Here is a 20,876-nt window from a genome sequence, read left to right as displayed (position 1 = left end):
CATTCACTCATATAGAAACTGGACACAGACAGGGCATGCCTGAAAAAAAGGATGAGGCCAGGTTTCCACAGTAGCCTTGTGCCATGCTTCCTTCATGGAAAAACTCAAAGTTTTAGGAAATGAAACTGTCTTTGTTATTTTTAAATTTTGAAAAAGGTGGGGAAAATGTACCATCTTTGTAGACTTGTTCTGCAATGAGATCATGATACAAACATTTTTCACAGAATACCAAGTATAATTTTTTCATCTTAGTAGCATATCAATTAATATATATTTTACTCTGACAAACCAAACAGTATTTAGGAATATTTGGAGAACATAAACTGTGTCAAGTACCTCTGTTCCTTCATATTTATACTGTGTAAGTCAAATAAATTAAAATATTTGTATTTTAAAAGCTATTATACTTTTGTAGTTAATACTACTTAGTATAAATAAGTCACTAATAAGACTTTGGATGCATTCACATTTTTGAGAGTACCTGTAGACACAAGGTACACAAGATCAGAAATTCTTCTTAGCAACGAAATTCTAAGTTGCAATTTAAATATACAGGTCAAACCCTAGCAGAACAAGTATTTCTACAATTAAATCTGAAGACTTAAATCAAAAAAGTAACAAATTTGTACCTGAAAGCTTATCAATTTGACACTACACTTAGAGTTCACTGGAATGAAATTTTAAAATATTTATCAGTCAACGAGGTTCAAGTTTCTTTAGTTAATGGAATAAAATATTTTCCAATCATAAAGTCCCTGAAGAAGAAAATTTTTTTACCAAATCAAAGTATCAATTATAAGAAATAATCTACACCACAACCTTATGAAATAAACCCCAAAAGGACAAAAAATAAAGATACTAAGTTAAAAAAAAAAGAGAGAAGTAATCCTAATAGTAGATAAAGACCTTTGCTTTCATTAAGTACTTAAATTAGGGAATGAAATACAGAATTTCATTTCAAATTCTTTTCTGAAATGAAATGAAATTCAGTATTTCTGGTTATAGGAGGTTGAAGTTCAAATGTAATGAAATTTTAATATACATTTAATTGCTATTAATAAAACTATGCATAAGAAGCCCATCGAATCACATATATCAATATACATTTGGTATTTTAACTTGTTTACCTTAGACTTGGTATGAGCACACAGCCACGTAAAATGGACTTTTCACAATCTTTCAAGGAATCTCACAAAATTGAGGGCTCTGAAAGTGAAAACATGAGAAAGAGTTCTGTACTGGTGAGGCAAGCATGAGGGGGTCTTCATGTGATGTTGTTAGGTCCACCCACTGGTTTAAGCTCCAGGGGAAGGTTAAGGCAGGAAAAGCTTTTCAAATACTTATATCACCTTATTTAATTTTAACAGAAGTTATGACAAGAGCAAGATTTATCCACCCACCCCCTATCCAACAGACCAAGAAACTGAGGCCCAGGAAAGCTAAATAACTCTCCAGAAACACAGATCTAGGCAGTGGAAGAACCAGGTTTCAAACATATGAACTTGGGAAGGGAGTAGAGCAGGTTCTCTGGTTACTCTGTGTCACTCACATGGCACTCAGACGGCCTCATCTCCAGCAAACATGTCATAGTTCTTTTCCTTAGGACTGGAAATGAGCCCCCTGCACTACCCACAGCAAGCCACACCATCCTTTGAACTTACAACACGTCTCTCTCAAATCAATTTGAATACAAGTTCAATAACACAGTTTCCTTCTATCAGCAGAAATGAAGTTCCTCCCGTTTCTTTTGAAGAAGAAAGTTAAACAGCAGGTAGAAGCATTTTCTTCGTGTATTTTCATAGTTAGATTTTTTAAAACATCTCTTAAGTTCAAGACCAATCCTGATGCAAACAAGTTCCCATAAAGCAAAAGTAATGACCCAGGCCCTCTGATCTCAATTGCAACGCAGCCCGATTTTGCTTGGAAGAATGACAACTATATTTCTGTGGAAGCAATCCCACTCGGTTTTATCCACAGTGATGCAGGTATTACACTTGGGCCCGCTTGCCCAACCTTAGCTGCACTGAGGGGGAGAGCAGTCAGACATCCGAAAGGACTGTGTGTTTTCTGAACGTCTCACTCCTGTGTTAACATGATGAACACAAGCAACCACAGAAAAAAATAAACTATACTACATGAGATTCAAATTTAAAATGTTCAGTACAAGAAGAGAACCTCATGGATCTACAATGTCCAAAAGAAAGACTGACTGCCTAACTTGCATAACTCTGCCTTAAACTAGAATTGTTAGAGGTAATTGTAGCCACTTTCAGACCGCCTGGGCTTTCCACAATTTCTACCCCATTAAAGGCCTGGTAATGAGATGACATATTCCAAATATCTGAATTGAGTAAAATCAAAGTACCTCTTTCTTACTTGAAAGAACAAGACACTGTTAGAACACTTTCTTCACAAAATCTATTTCCTTCTCAATTCTGGTCACTATAAAAATAATACTTAGAGTTCATAATACATAGTATATATTATATACTGTCCACATATAGTCTTAAATGACTCATAAAGAAAATGAATGCTGGGAACACACTGGAAAGAGAAAAGTACTTCAAGACACAAAAAAAGTATGTGACCTCTGGGTCAGTGAGATCCCATTCTAAATTTCTATTATGAATCTCCCATGAATACTAATAGTGAGCAATCACTCTGTATCCTAATATTTCCATATTCTTACATAAATAAAAATGTTTCAGGGCAAGTAATGCAAGTTTGGAAACCAGTTTCTGTGTAATACGGAGAGTTTTAATTCATGAACAGATGACACGCTATTCTAATATTAAATGACAATGTCTTCAAAAATTGAATCCTGACAATATTATGAATCCAACTATTTTAAAACATCACACTTAACAATACTTTTTAAAATGTTTTCAATGAGAGTATCAGGGTTTATTAAACCATTGACAATCCACTTAGCTGACAGTCCTTAGAATAAAATACTGAATTTACCTGAATGCCGTGTAACAACGTCATTCTCTCTTGAACTAAACAGCCTCTGAGTACACACATCTAAGGCAGACAGACATTTCAGCAAGGCAGATAAGACTTTCCGGCAACTTCCTGTTGCCATATTTCTCTAAAAGGATCCTGCAATGTTAGAGCTCAATACTAACTGCATTTTTCAAGGGATACAGTACCCCCGTGCTGCTCAGTGTCAGAGAGCTTAGATTTTTCTCCCCAAGTACAGCAAGCAAATAACCACTAATCCTATTCAACATTACAAAATCACAGCAATGATTTCATTTGCAGATTCAAGAGAAGTGGAATGCACACACACACAAAAAAAGGAGCTTTCATCTCCTTGTTCTGTTGTGTTTGATTGATTGATTTTTAAGATACTGATCGAGGAAATGGTTATCTCACACATGTAAATACATTCTAGCGGACGGGACAATTTCATATTGACAAGAAACAACTTCACTGCCCCCATTCACACCCCGGTTTCCCTTCTCTCTGAAAAGCAGCAGGACTAACTAAAATCAAAGTTACCTCATGCATCTGAAAGTTTCTCAAACCTTTACACACACCTGAACAGCCATCCCTCGCAAAAGTCCCCTTCCTCCAGCCAACAGCCTGCCTTTCCAATTCAAGTCCCCTTGCATTCTGGAGGACACTCGACTTTGAAATGTAAAAACTTTTATGAAATGGCAAAAACGAAACGAGCAGAATGGCCACAGAAGAGCTTTGATCACTGAAGCAACATTTCCAGAAGTGATAGCAAAACCCCTTCATTCTGACCTACTTGTCGAGAATCGGACTTGCCTCGCCACGGTTAGGCTAAGATTTGTTCAACTTCTCCCTGGGGTTTAATTGCCAGACTGACTTACCCGCACCTCCTGCCTTTGTTCTGCTCTCATGCTGACACCAGGGAAGCAGTGATGTAGAATAAAGCAGGGGTGGGCCAGGGTAGTCCAGTGTTTGTGTCGTTGTGTGGTGTGCAGGGACACTCTGTGATACTCTAGTGAGCTGCTAAGCTTTTTTTGTGGGCTTTGTGTCATTTACTTAACGACCAATCTCATTAGCTGCCAGGGTACAATGGGCTGATGCATTTTCTATGTACATACTCTACACAGTGACCCTCAAGGTTGCCGAAGGTCTATTTAATCAGTCAAATGCTGAATATATTTGCAGTAAATCACTAAAAAAAAAAAAAAGAAAAGAAAAAAAAAATGAGACTCCCGAGGTATACTGCAGTCTCACTGTTTTAAGGGTGGTTACTCGCAGGTAATAAAATGCATGCATATTTAGCCAAAACAAGGGTAGAGCAGGCAGAGATGAATTCTCTGGTTGGAACGGGTGACCTTAATTTAAAAAAAAAAGAACTTTTAGCATCAAAGATATTTTCTCTGAGCAAGGACCCCAGATTTGAAATTGAATTTCTGCCTTCACTTAATCATATTAGCAGAATCCAAAAGCAGTGTTCCCTTTCACAGTTTCTCCGGACCCTCATGTCACCCCCACCCCGGTTCTACTGCCCGCACCCCCCCGCCCCCGCACCAGCCTGAGCAGCCTCAGGACTGGCAAAGTTGCCTTTCTGCCCCCTTTCCGTGACAAGGTAGAAACCCTTTTAACTCCTCTGAAAAATGAAATGCTGACAGCACGGTGAATGACGACAGCTGTCCATAAGTATCAGGGAGAGCTCCATTGTCCAGCCAGTCCCTGGATAAAACGAATACTTTACAGCAGAGGCTGTTCAGCTTGGCCACAGAGTGTGGGGAGAAGCGGAGGAGGTCACTGGAGATTTCGCACACTAATTTAATCTGGGAAAAGGCAGGCTCTGCCTCTCCCCTGAACAGACTGGCAGCAGTCTGGGCGCCCACAGAACTATCTCCTTCTGCCTGTGCTCTATTTATTCCTTATCTCTGTTTACCAACCGCTAGGTCCCTTTCATTCACACCATGAGGCCGTTTTTCCTACTATCAGTCAGCAGCTGACACTGTGGAAGAGCCTCAAAGGCAAAAAAAAAAAAAGGCAAAAAAAAAAAAAGATCAAAACTAAACCAAAGCTGTATAAACAATGCAACAGCACAAGTAAATGCATAAACCCTGATTCTTAACCCAACCCACAGGGTGCAAACAGAACCTTTAGAGCAAATCCAACAAACCCACCACAGTGAGCTATGGCCACAGAGAAAGAATAGTCAAAAACCGTTCATGAAATCACCATCCAAAATGAGGGGCTCAAATGGATGCTGATTCTGAAGCAGGTCAGGAGCATCCTTTTCTCTATGGTGATCAATTCACTGTCACCCAGGACATATCTACCTCTCCCGGGAAGGTGAGCGCCACACTTCTGAAGGAAAACTCGCTCCCATTAAAATGCCAGCAGATGGGGAAAAGATCCACCAATATGATTATGATTATCAGTTAAAGGGAATTCAAACACATTAACTTTTTCAATACCTCACCATGTTGGTTAAATTTAAGCAATTCAAGAAACTGAGCATCAAACCTCTATCATTTTTATATAAAGATACTAAAAGCTCTGTGCCATGCAGCCAACTGAATCTTTTTTCCATGTCCTACGTCAGCATGATTAACAGAGAAGAGATGCTCGGAAAAGACAACTTCAAGTACAACTTTTTATCTTTGAAGTCCTTTGCAGCCTGTGAGTAAAAACAGAGGCTGGAGCAACTGGTTTGAAGTGTAGAAAAAGGAGAAAACAAAACAAGTGTCATTTTGAACCTTGTAACTTTTGAGTAAATATGAATTCTGAATCTGAAGGATGCCTACATTAATCTTAAGGACTTAAGGAAGTTTGAATATCTTGACAAATGGGAGGATGCCAATTAATATAGGTAGTTCACTGGAATGATTCAGAATATATATGATTTAGAGAATACATATGTATGTGCTATAAGCACAGACACACACTGCTACCCGTGTACACACACACACAAAATGAGAACATGTATAATTCCTAATGTTCCCTAGATTTAAAAAAATGTGACTTACTTCAAATTTCCCCGAGTTTTTCATTTTTATCATTGAAATGATTGGGAATGATTGGTTATTCTCATAAAAATCAACACCGTATTGACTCCATCACTAAGACCTTTACCAAAAAAGGGAAGACAAAATGTGGCTCATTATCTTGGATGATCAATTGGACCAGATTTCAGTTTGTGTTTTCACCTCTATGCATTATGAGCAATGAAGTCTTTACTACTTCGGATCCTTTTTTCCAAATGAATTAATGAATTAAATTTATCCTTTCACCAGCTGCTAGGCAGCAGATGGAACCATTTCTGAAGCCTTGTTGAATTCAATCCATAAAACTCATTTCCTAGGATTAGCAGTCCAAAGTTTCTTTTAATGTTTATATACCGCTTGGGATTTTGAATTGCATGATGTTAAACTTTCAATTTAACTATTCCTTTTGCATTTCATATCAAACAATTATGATCTTTTAGATTTCTATAGCAGACATGGCAGGTCACATAAGGACAGGAATTAATTTCAAGAGCAGTAAAGTCATACAAGTTACATTTTTTGATGTTTGTTCGCATGGTCCTACTACCATGGAAACTATTTGCACTGTGCTTTTCTGTTAATGTAAACCTAAATAATTACATAACTAATAGCTTATGATTTTTGTTTACTTACTCATAAATACTTTAAAGCTGCAACTGAAACATTTATTACATTATGGAAGCTTAAAGTTTTGCAATTGAATTGTAAGAGTAAGGTTGTTACATTATCTGCAAATAATTACTATATATACCCAGTTAATTTACCTAGTAAGAATTTAATCCTGACCTTTTAAAATGGTAATAAGGCCAATTATACAGAGTATATAGATATACATTTTATAACATCTAACTTTTTAAAGAGCATGCTACCATGGACAGCTCCGAGCATTTCCACTCTTCATTTGCACTTAAAATGTCTAAGTTAAGAAGAACCAAGAAACTTTAAAACTTACTGGTTGATGTTATAGCAGAATAGCAATGGCCACTCTTGGAAAAAAAAAAAAAAAAGACTCCTTTAACCATAACTAAATTAGAAGCTCCATAGAAGTTCCAATGTACTTTAAAAGGTTTTAAATACAACTACCTTATACTCTCCAAGGTACAGTATATCCAAATTTAAAATATAAAAGCTTTTAAGCTTAAAATGATGCAGCTTCTATAACATAAATACAACTAAAAAAGAGCGAATCACTCTTATGTGCAACAGTGATTTCCGCTAATTTGGCACAAGAAATCTATATTAATCTAATATTGGAGTAAGCCAAGAAGGCCACAATAATCACCAGTGAGTAATTGAATATTTAGAATAAGGATAAAAGAGATCATGGGTAATCTTAGGTTACACGCATAAAAGTAGGATAATATGCAGATGATATTTGCAAGGGGAAAAGTTAAGGAAAGTCTAATTTCAGTTTTATTTTAGACTATGAATTTGATGGTTTCCTGGTCCTTATTTACTTTTTTCTCTAACATAAAGATAGTGTACACAATTATGCTTAATATTTCTTCATCAATTCTTTTCTCTTGAGTTTTGCAGTGCTAGTTATTACATAAGGTAAGAGTTGGTATAACTTTTCTGACAATAAGCCACTTTCATTAAAAAAAAATATTGGAGAAGTTATTTTGCACACTTTGCCTATTAGCTGCTTTGTTCTTTGAAATTGAAAGAGAAAAAGCTCACTATACCCCTTTAGGAGACATCTATTATTTCCACATGTATCAAAGCATGTTTAATAAATGCCTTGTTAGGATGAAAGGAACATGAGGCAAAAGACTGTTTATCAAGGTATTTGAAAATTTTCTCTCTCTTTTAGTAATATTTCATTGAACTTATCCTTCAGCAGAATTTTGTTCAAGGTTCATATTAAGTCTGTCTCTTTTTCAGCCTTTTCTACTATCACTCTTTAACTTTCTAAAGAGTCTCCTGATATCTGCATTTATAAAAAAAATGAACCATCTCATTTTTTAAGAAGGCTGCTCTGATTCAATTCTCTAAATATTTAAAGACAAGATTATAAAGACCATACTTAACATTTTAAATATCTCTAGGACTTCAGATAAACTCTTTCTCTTATGTGTAAACATGACTGGAATTTCTGACTTTCCAAAAAAAATATGGAACATCTTTGATATTGGTAATTTGTTTATAAAAATAATCTATATTGTTGTGCTGACAACCCACTTACCAGCCCCCCCTGCCTGCCCCCCCGCTTCCCCAGAAAAGATTTCCTCCGTCCTAGTGAGATGTCAGATTTGCGATCTCAAAGACAGTTTTTGTGATCTCAGAAATTATTTCACTTTACTTTGTTTCAGAGAAAGAAGTGTACCAAGTATCATTTCATATCAAATATTCTGTTGCAAATTTGCACATTTCAAAATGTATATGAGCAAAGACAATACTGATGCAGTATAAATGCAATTGCACCAAGATATTTTATTCTGAAATCCTTCTCCACGAAGATCCAAAAATCTTTTTTTTTTTTTGCAAAAATTTAAAAAAGAGAGACAGAAAGGGCATTTAAAATGTTGACCAAGTATCTACCACAGCAGAAACCAGAAACCGAAGTTCCAAACAAACATCAGAAAAACCATCTACATACTTCCAAACTTCAACCTTTAGTGGTATCATCTTTTCCCCCAGGAACAAAACTCAACATGACGACTTAAAACACAGAAACGTACTAAAATGCTGAGTGACTTAAACCTCCATGCTAGCAGTAACGCAGTTCCAAAGTTTCCAACTTACTTTTTTGTTCGCTTCCAAAACTTATATTTCTCTCCTCCCTTGTGTGCTGAACGGAAACATTAAAGCTGTTTCTTTGGAAGGTAGTTCCCATGATATGACATCCAGTGCCTTTGACTGCCGAGAGATAAGCACCTGCCTTGTGTCCCCTCTTTACGTCACACCTCCCTATTCAGACCTTCTCAATATGACTCACATTTGCACATCAACAGCCTCATGCGCATACACAGATTTTTTTTCGGCTCTGGGCCCAAAACTTTCACTTTAATTTTCATCACATGATTGCCGTGGCATATGTCCTTCCAAACCTCCCATATATCAGTCATCATGCAAATGAGATGGAGTATCACTCCTCGGCAGCAGATGGCCAGGGATGATAACAATGGCTCAACAGAGGAGATTCAATGTCCCTGACTTTATCGCCACGGCAACAACAACCTAAAATATATGTAATGGAAGTGGTGCTTATTAATTTTGCAGGCTCGAGTGTTCTGATTTTGTGAGTGAATGGGCTGAGTTGAAAAGGGGGCTGTGTCCTCCTGCCTCCAGAAGACTATCTATAAAAGCCAGGGACCTGGAAATTATTTTCAGTGACTAAGAAGGCAACAGCCTAGCAATTATTTGAGTAATTAGGTGTAATTCCTCCCTGTAGGCCTTGTACCCTCCTGTGCTTGCTTCACAGAAGCTCACGAATTAGACAGGCACAGATACTGAAAAGAAAAGGGCCTCAAGATACAGGGGAGAGCGTGCGGGAGCCCTGTCACTTGGCCTCCACCAGGCTTGGTAAACACAAGCCCCAAGCTATAAGTAAATAGAGGCCCCACTTCACAAACACAGACCAATTAAAATGACAAAGGCGACCACACTTCTGGGTGGAGCTTAGGGGAGCTGGATGCTGCCAGGAATGAATGGTCTTGGGTTCCCAGCCCAGTGCCCCCACCCCCTGCAATTCCACCCCTGCCTCTCACACTGGGTTTCGATCCCTCAGCAGGTCGTGTCCAGCTCTTCAAGGAATTTTTTCATGTGCCTGCTTTCATCCGGACTCCTAGCAGATCCTCAGTCTGCTTCTCACTCCTAACCATATCAAAGAAATGAAATCATGGGAAAAAAAAACAATAGATCCTTTAAACTGTGCAGCAAGCCCTTTTACCTCGGAAAGGGACGACCCCCGGACTGCCAAGATGAGGGGAGTTTTTGGGAAACGGGACAAAAAATCGGCAGGGACAATCTTGCCTCCAATTATTTACCTGGAGGCTATTTTTAAAACACCTTTGGTCATATTTTTCAACAAACTAGTAACAGAATGAAGATCTTGCTTCTTATTTGTTTGTAGGGTTGAACCACATGGCAACATTTTAAAGTTTGAGATGATTTATATTTCAAAGAATAAGCCACCATGGCAGTAGCATCTTAGAGCGAATTAGAATCTGTGTCCATAATAGAAAAAAAAGGCATTGATTGACAAGAGTTTATTGTCATAAAAAAGGAAAACTGTATAAATTTTTTTAAGAATTAAAAACTTTTCCCATCCTTTCAGCATTGAACAAACCTCACAGCCACTGCACCAGGCTCTCTGAACAGAGGAGGGTATGATATGAGATGAAGGACCCCAGTCTTCTCCTCCAGCAGGGCCTCAAGGAATGGCTGGAGACCCTTTGCCTGCATCATTCTGTGTCTCGGTTTTCTGAGAGGGACCAGAATCCCACCCTCTTCCCTGTCTGCAGACTTCCTTCTAGCCAAACGCCCTCCAAGGACCTGGAGGCCCGGCCCAGGATGGAACCCATCCAGCCTCTAAGTCTCTGTTCACCAAAACAAGCAGCCCATTCTTGCTTGGGCAGGGACAATATTAAACACTCTCTGACCTGACTTTTTGCTTCCCTTGTGGCTCAGCTGATAAACAATCCGCCTGCAATGTGGGACACCTGGGTGTGATCCCCTATAGAAGGGAAAGCCTACCCACGCCAGTATTCTGGCCTGGAGAATTCCATGGACTGCATAGTCCACGGGTCGCAAAGAGTCAGACATGACTGAACGACTTTCACTTCACTTCACAGTTCCGTTTCCTATGAGGGGAGGGATGGTTTACACTTAGACTCACTGTCCTTCCTAGCATGTGGTCTATCAACTTATTCACGTTTTGCAGCAGTTTGGCATGTAAATAATCTAAGTGCCTAGTGCAAAATTTCACTGTGATATTTAAAGCCCTCCAATAAAGGGCTTCCCAGGTGGCTCAGCAGTAAAGAATCTGCCTGCAATGCAGGAGCCTCAGGAGACGCAGGTTCATTCCCTGGGTGGGGAAGCTGCCCTGGAGGAGGGCATGGTAACCCACTCCAGTATTCTTGCCTGGAGAATCCCACATGCCATGGACAGAGGAGCCTGGTGGGCTCAGTCCTTAGGTTCTCAAAGAGTCAGTGACCGAGCACACGCATACACACACATACTCCAATAGAACTCATAATGGTTTCATGTTATCAATACATTTCAGAAGATACCTTAAAAAAAATTAAAAGTAATACTCCAATGCAAATTAGGAGCCAAGGATATGCAATCTGAGAATACCCAACCTGGGAGTGGACAGTACTTTGACTCTGCCTTGTGAAATGAGTCCCTTTCCTGAGCTCTGAGCCATTCCACTAGTGAACCCACACAAGATGCAAATGTTCCCGGGGTAGTAATAACATGGGTTTCTAGCTGGTAGATCAGACACTTGATTAATTTCAATGACTTGATTGATATTATTGACAATGGAATAAGCAATCACCTACTATTGACAAATTATAAAAGAACAGCTTTACTGAAATATAAAGGACATTCCAGATTAGCCACCTGTTTAAATTATGCAATTTAATGTTCAGTGTGTTCACAGTCATGCAACCATTACCACAATTTCTGAGCGTCTTTATCACCCTCCAAAGAAATGCCATAACCACTAGCAGTCAGTCTCCATCCACCCCCTATAGCCCCCCGAAGCTGATTCCCTTCTTCAGGCCCATATAACTCCCAATCTACTTCCTGTCACTGTGAATTTGCCTATTTTGAACATTTCATAATAATCGTACAATATCTTGTCCTTTGTTACCGGCTTCTTTCACTTGGTATATTTTCAAGATTCATCCATGTTGTGGCATGTGTGAGGACATTATTTTGTACTACTGAATGATATTTCACTGTTTGGATATATTTTTGGCTGCACTGCGTGACATGCAGGGTCTTAGTTCTCTGACCTGAGGTGGAACCTATGCCCCCTGCACTGGAAGTGCTATGTCTTAACCACTGGACCACCAGAGAAGCCCCTGGAGACCCCTGGAGACACACCCTATTTTACTTATCCCTTCACCAGCCACTGGACATCTGTGAACAGTGCTGCTGTAAATATTAATATACAAGTTTTTGCGTGTAGGGTATGCTTTCCTTTCTCATGGGTGTATTCTGCAGAGTGGAATTAACTAGGTCACTTGGTAACCTTACCTTCTGGATTGTTTTCCAAAGCAGCTGCACCATTTCACATTCCCACTGGCAGTACATGATAGTTCTAATTTCCCCACATCTTCACCAGTACTTGTTATTATCTTTTATCAAGGCAATGGCACCCCACTTCAGTACTCTTGCCTGGAGAATCCCATGGATGGAGGAGCCTGGAGGGCTGCAGTCCATGGGGTCACGGGGGGTCAGACATGACTGAGTGACTTCACTTACACTTTTCACTTTCATGCATCGGAGAAGGAAATGGCAACCCACTCCAGTGTTCTTGCCTGGAGAATCCCAGGGACGGGGGAGCCTGATGGGCTGCCATCTCTGGGGTCGCACAGAGTCGGACATGACTGAAGCGACTTAGCAGCAGTAGCAGCAGCAGCATGGCCATTCTGGGTCATGTGGGTGTTACTAATGGTTTTGATTTATGTTTCTTTAATGACTAAGGATATTGAGAATCTTTTCATGTGCTTAATTTGATATCATTTATTGAAGAACAGATCTTTTGGCCATTTTTACACTGGGTTTGTATTTTTATTATTGAGTTGTAGGAATTCTTTATATATGTATCATAGATACAAGTCCCTTATCAGATATATAATTTGCAAAATTTTGCTTTGGGATCATAACTAAGAAACTATTGCCAAATTCAAGGTCACAAAGATTACATCTATGTTTTCTCCTGAGAGTTTTATAGTTTGAGCCCTGACATGTAGGTTTTTTATTCACTTTGACTTAATTTTTGTACTTAGCATAAAGTAGGGGTCCAACCGCATTCCTTTGCATGTGAATATCCAGCTGTCCAAGTAACTTCATCGAAAAGAATATGTTTTCCCTGTTGCATTGTCTTGGCATCCTTGTTGAAATCAATGTATGATGGAGGTAGGGATTTTGTTCCAGACTCTCTCTTAATTCTATTGATCTATAGGTCTGTCTTCATGTCCATGCCACACTACATTGATCCTTGTAGCTTTGGAGCAAGGTTTGAAATTGGGATCTGTGAGCCCCCCAACTTAGTTCTTATCCAAGACTATTTTGGCTATTATGGATTCCTTGAATTTCCATATGAAACTTAGGATCAACTTGTCAATTCCTGCAGAGAAGCCAGCTGGAGTTTTTGATGTGCTTGATGTGCAGATCACCTTGCTTAGTATTGCCATCTTGTTGTTCATTCACTCAGTCATGTCTGACTCTTTGCGACCCCATGGACTGTAGCACACCAGACTTCCCTGTCCTTCACTATCTCCCAGTGTTTGTGCAAACTCATGTCCACTGAGTCAGTGATGCCATCTTAACAACACTGAAATTCCTAATCCAAGAACATGCCCTTTCATTTATTTAGGCCTTGTTTCATTTCTTTCAATAATGTTTTATGGTGTTCAAAGTTTTACACTTCTCTTGATAAATTTATTCCTAAGTGTTTTATTCTTTTTGATACTATTGTAGGTAAAGCTATTTTCTTACTTTCACGTTTTGTTTATTGCTGTGTGTAGAAATACAATTGATTTTTACATATTGATGCTGTAACTCTAAACCTTATTGAACTTGCTTATTAGCTCTAATAGTCTTTTCAGTGAATTCCTTAGTGTTTTCTGTATACATAACTATATACCATATCACATCATCTGCAAATGGAAAAGTTTTACTACTTCCTTTCAAAATGGATGACTTTTATTCCATTTCTTGCCTAACTGTCCTGGTTAAGAGTTCTAATTTAGGACAGAAGTGGAAAGAACAGACACCATTGTTTTGTTTTTGATCTTCAGTTCAGTTCAGTTCAGTCTCTCAGTCGTGTCCGATTCTTTGCGACCCCATGAATCGCAGCACTCCAGGCCTCCCTGTCCATCACCAGCTCCCGGAGTTCACTCAGACGTCCATCGAGTCAGTGATGCCATCCAGCCATCTCATCCTCTGTCATCCCCTTCTCCTCCTGCCCCCAATCCCTCCCAGCATCAGAGACTTTTCCAATGAGTCAACTCTTCCAATGAGTCAACTCTTCTTGATCTTAGAAGGTAAAAATTCAGTCTTTTTTGTACTATGCATTATGTGAGCTAACTTTGGAATTTTGAAAGTTCGGTTTAAAAACATTTTAAACAGAAAAACTATCATGTACCTGGCATAGTAAACTGCCCTACATTGGTGTAACTCCTGGGGAGACCAGAAAGAAGTCCTCCAGCTCTACAATTTTATAAGAACCCGGTATGGAATCTGCCGTGGCATCTTGTTGTTGTTATTGTTGTTGATCTGTTATCGTTGATCCGTCTCTAAGTCATGCCCAACTCTCTGTGACCCCATGGACAGCAGCACACCAGGCTTTCCTGTCCTTCACTATCTCCCAGAGCTTGCTTGAACTCATGTCCATTGGCTTAGTGATGGCATCCAACCATCTCATACTCTGTCATCTTCTTCTCCTCCTGCCTTCAATCTTTCCCAATTGGGGTCTTTTCCAATGAATCGGCTGTTCACATCAGGTGACCAAGGTATTGGAGCTTCAGCTTCAGTCTTTTCAATGAATAGTCAGAGTTGATTTACTTTAAGATTGACTGGTTTGATATCCTTGCTGTCCAAGGGACTATCGGTCTTCTCCAAAACCACAGATTGAAAGTGTCAATTCTTTGGCACTCAGCCTTCTATGGTCCAACTCTCACATCCATACATGACTACTGGAAAAACCACAGCTTTGACTATACAGACCTTTGTCGGCAGTGATGTCTCTGCTTTTTAATACATTGTCTAGGTTTGTCATAGCCTTTCTTTCAAGGAGCAAGCATCTTTTAATTTCAAGGCTACAGTCATCATCCACAGTAATTTTGAAGCCTGAGAATATCAAGTCTGTCACTGTTTCCATTTTTCCCCATCTATTTGCCATGAAGTGATGGGACTGCATTCCATGATCTTAGAAATAGATACCACTGTAAAAGCTTCCTAATGTTCCACCTTCTGAACTTCTACAAAGTTGTTATCATTCAGGAAAATGAACATTGTTCATGCAAAATTGATGATGTCAATAAGAAATTTTAAGATCTTTCTTTTGCCAGGTGATGCTTTTCATTTAAGAATCAGATGAACACTAAGATGCAGCTTAAAATACAGTGAGAAGTAAAAACTTTGCTGAGAATCATGGTACATGTACTTCTGCATCTGTAGGTGCATCTTTACCTGTATCTACACCCACACCTATATCTGTATCTGTTCTTATCTATTTGCAGATGGTGACTGCAGCCATGAAATTAAAAGACGCTTACTCCTTGGAAGGAAAGTTATGACCAACCTAGATAGCATATTCAAAAGCAGAGACATTACTTTGCCAACAAAGGTCCATCTAGTCAAGGCTATGGTTTTTCCAGTAATCATGTATGGATGTGAGAGTTGGACTGTGAAGAAGGCTGAGCACCGAAGAATTGATGCTTTTGAACTGTGGTGTTGGAGAAGACTCTTGAGAGTCCCTTGGACTGCAAGGAGATCCAACCAGTCCATTCTGAAGGAGATCAGCCCTGGGATTTCTTTGGAAGGAATGATGCTAAAGCTGAAACTCCAGTACTTTGGCCACCTCATGCGAAGAGTTGCCTCATTGGAAAAGACTCTGATGCTGGGAGGGATTGGGGGCAAGAGGAGAAGGGGACGACAGAGGATGAGATGGCTGGATGGCATCACTGACTCGTTGGATGTGAGTCTGAGTGAACTCCGGGAGTTGGTGATGGACAGGGAGGCCTGGCATGCTGTGATTCACGGGGTCGCAAAGAGTTGGACACAACTGAGTGACTGATCTGATCTGATCTGATCTATATATTTGCAATATGGCCTTGACATCAGATACATATAGTGTTGCTTCATCACTGAGCAGCTGAACTACATTCAGTCCATGGTGGGCAGGCAGCTCACTCAGCCTTGTGATGGCAGCATCACTTAGGTGCATGAAATCTGTGCTAAGATCCCTGTACCTGTTTCATTCGTGGTGACATGGTGGCCTTGGATCCTGGAGTTAGGGATCTAAGCGGGGTCGCCATGGTGATGGCTCGTCTGCATCTCCCTTCCACGCTCTCTGCTGGTTCTGGATCACATCCCTGCGGCTGGAGGTCCAGCTCTGTGCACACATGCGGCACATGCAAATCATTCTAGGTGTGTGGGCTGTTGTATTTATCTGCACAACTGCTCCTCCTACACACACACACACACACACACGCACACACACACACACACACACACACACAGGAGTTACTCCACTTGGATAGATTTGGGCTTACATGAATGTCTTAGCTCAGGCTGCTACAACCAATTACCACAGATCAGGCAGGTTTAATAGCTGACATTGACTTCCCACAGTCCTGGAAGTCCAAGACCAAGGTGATTCCTTTCCTGGAAAGAACACTCTTCCTGGCTTGCAGATGGCCATTTTCTCACTGTCCTCGCAGGGTGGAAAGAGTGAGCTCTGGTCTCTTACTCTCTTTGTAAGAGCACTAACCCCCCATGGGCACCCCACCCTCATGACCTCACCTGAATTTAATCACTTCCCAAAGGTGTAACTTGTAAATACCATCATATTGGGGGTCAAGCTTTCAACATATTACTGTAGGAAAGACAGAAATATTTGTCCATGACCAGCTTGCTCCCTCTTCCCAGAAAGGCAGACCAAGCCTATTACAATTCCACTTGGGAAGAGCTCTGCATCTTCTGACTTCCTGGTTTCCATCTCCCTGAGATTGATGGAGTGGACCATGAGGTCTCCAACAAAGGCCTCTCTGTGGTTTCTACAGTTCATTTTGTGAAGGTGTTTGAAATGTGTTTCATGACTGAACAGCTAGCATTTAAAGCAACAAAAAGAAAAGACAGAGCAGAAGAGGAAGGATGGCTTCAGAATGAGAAGACAGAGAAAACAGCAAGGCTGCTGGCCACACTCTGAATGTCCTGAATGGCAGGGGAGGCTGGTGCAGCACTCTGGGTGCCCAGCTCCTGCCACTGACATTTAAATAAGTGAGAAGATGAAACATCTAAATAAATTAGTGGCAAAGACTAAAAATGTTGAGCAAGTTTCCAGAGACTGCACAATACTTTCTGACCCTTGGCTGAACAGATGATACAATCAGAAACTGCTCAGGACTCCATCCTAAGAACCCAGGTAAGAATGATACATGATGTGACTTGGGGTATCTCGATTCAGGGGGCCTCCTGCAGTCCAGCGCTCACCCCTGGTGGCCAGCACAGCTCCAGGTCCTCAGTAGCCTGTAAACACCATACCACTGGTCTAGGACTCAGGGCTCTTGTCCTTCTCACTGTCTGTTCCACGTTGGGTTAAATCCCAGACATCAGCTTTCTTCATCTGAGAGGGATATTCAGCTGTTAGAGTTCCAGTCCCGTGGAGTCACTGGGTGGCCCCTTGCTGACCAGTCTCCAGGCTCTGTACAACAACCCCACCCACACATCATACAGGAATCCAGACTCCAAGGCCCCTGCCATCCCTGTAGTTATATCTCTTTACATACCCCCATGAGGATCCCTTTCCCAACCTACCTCCAGGGCCTGCCTAAACTCCCATCATCCATCATCTGAACTCCTAATACATCCTGGTACCCATGCTCATCCACGGTCCCAGGAAGGTGCTTCTTTCCAGGACATCCTTCCCCCACCTCCAGTATCATTTTCCTAGAAGGCCAATCTAGTTATGTCCATTCTATGGCTTTCCTTTTTTTCCTGGACAACTACCAGGCTAAGCCTCTCTCCCTCTTTTGAGGTTAGCTGTGTCCACATGCAGAGGTGGCACGTGTCAGTCACTTTTGTCCAGCCCACAGAGCCTCTCCATTTGCCTGCAAGCTTCATCCTTTTCTGCCAAATGCAGAGATGACCTTGAACATCATGCAATGAAGATGGCAGAGCTCCAGTCAGTCTGAGCCCTGAATGACTGCATGGACCAAAACCCCCAACTCCTCTTAAAAAACAAGAGCTTTTGAGCCTATTTACATGATCAAAATTAAACTATTCTTGTATTTGTGCTATTGTACATTTTTGTGTGGATTTCTTAGACAGCTAGAGTTAGCCTAATAAAGACATCCTCTGCTTAGAAACCTCTTTGATCTGCAGGACTAAGTCCAGCTGTCTCAGTACTATTAGGGTTTCTCAGTTTGACCCCACTTTGCCTCTTCAGCTATTTTAAGTGTTTCTCTTTACACAGAGTCTCCACAGGTAGCTCCTCACCACTTCTGGAAATGTCATGCTCGTTCCTGCCCAGGGATAACTTAATTTAATCTCCAGCATCATTTGTAAGAGACAATGGTAATCACATTACAGTGATACAAAAGTATCAAACTTGTAATGTAAATGTATACATTTATCAAATTAACACATTGTATACTTTAAATTCATATAATGTTATATGCCGGATATGGGCTTCCCAGGTGGTTCAGGGGTAAAGAATCCGCCTGCCAAGTAGGAAACATGGGTTAGATCCCTAGGAGGGGCAGATCCTCTGGAGGAGGAAATGGCAACCCACTCCAGTATTCTTGCCTGGGAAATCCCATGGGCAGAGGAGCCTGGTGGGCTACAGGGCATGGGGCTGCAAAGAGTCGGACGCGACAGAGCACAGCACCATGTACCGTATGTCAAATATATTTTAGTTTCAACAAAGAGGCACTAAAAGTGATTCCACTTCCTGGAAGACTCTTCTCAAAAGGGACCCAAACTTTTCTCACTGCTGTCCTCAGAGTAAGACACTGCTTGTGGTTTTTTTCCAGAAATCCAAATATCTGGAGCAAAACTGAGGTCTTGGTGCTTCTCGGAAGGGCTTCTTCTACCTTTGTCATCACTCTTCACTGTGCAGGCTAAGTCACTTGTCCTTCTCACTGTCTGTTCCTGTCTGAGCCTTTGCGACCTGGACTATAGCCCTCCAGTCTCCTATGTCCCTTGTATTCTCCAGGCAAGAATACTGCAGTGGGTTGCCGTGCCCTTCTCCAGGGGATCTTCCTGATCCAGGGATCGAACCCGTGTCTCTTATGTCTCCTGCATTGGCAGGCGGGTTCTTTACCACTAGTGCCACCTGGGAAGTCTGAGTTCTTCACTGTGGTGAGGTGAGGAACTAACGGTTTAGGGAGTTAGTGTGGTTTCTGCTTTCTGTACACATCCCCACTGGGGAAATGACAGGGGACAAGAGTGTTGTGATTTGGGTAACTGGATTCTTCCATCTCTTGTGGGGAAGAAGTGTCATTTCTGTCTCTTCTCCTCCATCTAAATCAGCCCCTAGGCAGACCTATAGATGGCTCTGAAATACTTTAATCTTTGCAGAGAAAAAAGCTAAACAAATAAAGCCCAAAGTGTTAAGATAGACCTGTAAACCACTAATGTTAGAAGATATTGCAGTTAATTCTACAAGCATCTGGTTTATGGAGGTTATATTGAGATGTTGTTATTGTCGTTGTTTAGCTGCTAAGTCATGTCTGACTCTTTTGAGATCTCATAGACTGTATCCTGCCAGGCTCCTCTGTCCATGGGATTTCCCAGGCAAGAATACTGGAGTGGGTTGCCATTCCATTCTCTGGGGAATTTTTCTGACCCAGGATCACACCCGCATCTCTTATGTCTCCTGTATTGCAGGCAGATTCTTTACCACTTCGCCACTAGGGAAGCCCTAGAGTGCGACACCTGTTTTTAAACTTTATGGATGCAAATACTTGACGAGTACTTGTCAAGTCTCTGCACTCACGCCCAGTGGAGGATGAGACCAGAAGTTCCCATCTGATCCTGTTATTTAGTAGTTAAGGAGTGCTGGGGTTGGGAAGGCAGAGGCTCCATGAAGTCAGGTTTTCCAGCCCTGCTAGGGTGCCTGGGTGCAGGCACAGAGCTGAGGAGGATGCTGTAGGCTGGTGAGTGCAGGAGGGTGCAGGTGGGGCAAAGGAGGGCTGCCACAGTGCGTAAGGATGGGCTGTGGCACCTGCATTGTACAAGAGAGAAAACAGTCAGGAGACAGGGTGCTTACAATACCCACTCTGCCAGGTGGTAGCTACTGGTGATGACAAGGTCATGAGTGTCACGTAGGGGGTTGAATGGACCCTGAGGGGGTTAGAGGGAAAGATCACTGAAGGTGGGGAGGACAAGGAATCAAGGGGCCAGTACAGAGACGGTGACCGTAACACCAAGAGCAGCCTGAGGAGTGAGGTGAAGAGGAAGCAGTGTGGGGGGCTGGAACTTCTGTGAACATGCAGGGACCACAAGGAGCAGTAATGGGTGGTGAGGATCATGTCAACGTCACAAAAACTGGAATTTTCAAAATTTGAAGGAGAAATTAGTGGGAATTAGCCATGGGGCCAAGGCTACTAAGTCTCCCTCAAACTCAGAGGTGAATGGGAAACCCCACAACCTCCCCAGAAGGATTCAGGGAAGATGATGGACCAGAAGGCCCTCGTCCTCCAGGGCTTCTTGGTCTAGTGGGAAGATACAAAGCATCAACTCATCAAACACACAGCAGAGTGGTTACCACACAGCTCATATTGAAGACAAGTGTCTATATGCTCTGTGCCCCTACAGATTGTAAGCCCCCTCCACCTGGAATACAAGGAGCACAGGCTGTCAACCTCTGTGGCGAAGAGCAGAGACATCCTCTGCTGCTGCCCCGAGTGGATCTCGGATGCATCCTCCCTGGGATTCCCTCAACTGCTGTCTCGCTCCTACCTTTCATCTCAACATACAATT

The 20,876-nt window shown here is 41.3% G+C and overlaps 1 long non-coding RNA gene across 1 annotated transcript in view; it reads right to left on the bottom strand.

Annotated features, from left to right (window-relative positions):
- Positions 1 to 1,196: 1,196 nt before the first annotated feature.
- LOC147359515 (uncharacterized) overlaps positions 1,197 to 20,876 on the bottom strand; it is a 114,989-nt gene continuing 95,309 nt past the window's right edge. The window contains exon 3 of the long non-coding RNA XR_015140861.1: positions 1,197 to 1,206. This is a non-coding gene — a long non-coding RNA (uncharacterized LOC147359515). The remainder of the gene's footprint in view (positions 1,207 to 20,876) is intronic.

This window comes from Bos grunniens, chromosome 14 (genome assembly GCF_055505025.1).
Source record: "Bos grunniens cultivar Pamir isolate PY7600 chromosome 14, Bosgru_T2T1.0, whole genome shotgun sequence".
NCBI lineage: Eukaryota > Metazoa > Chordata > Mammalia > Artiodactyla > Bovidae > Bos > Bos grunniens.
Note: the sequence above shows the minus strand (reverse complement) of the source record. Positions and strands in the feature narration are given on the sequence as shown.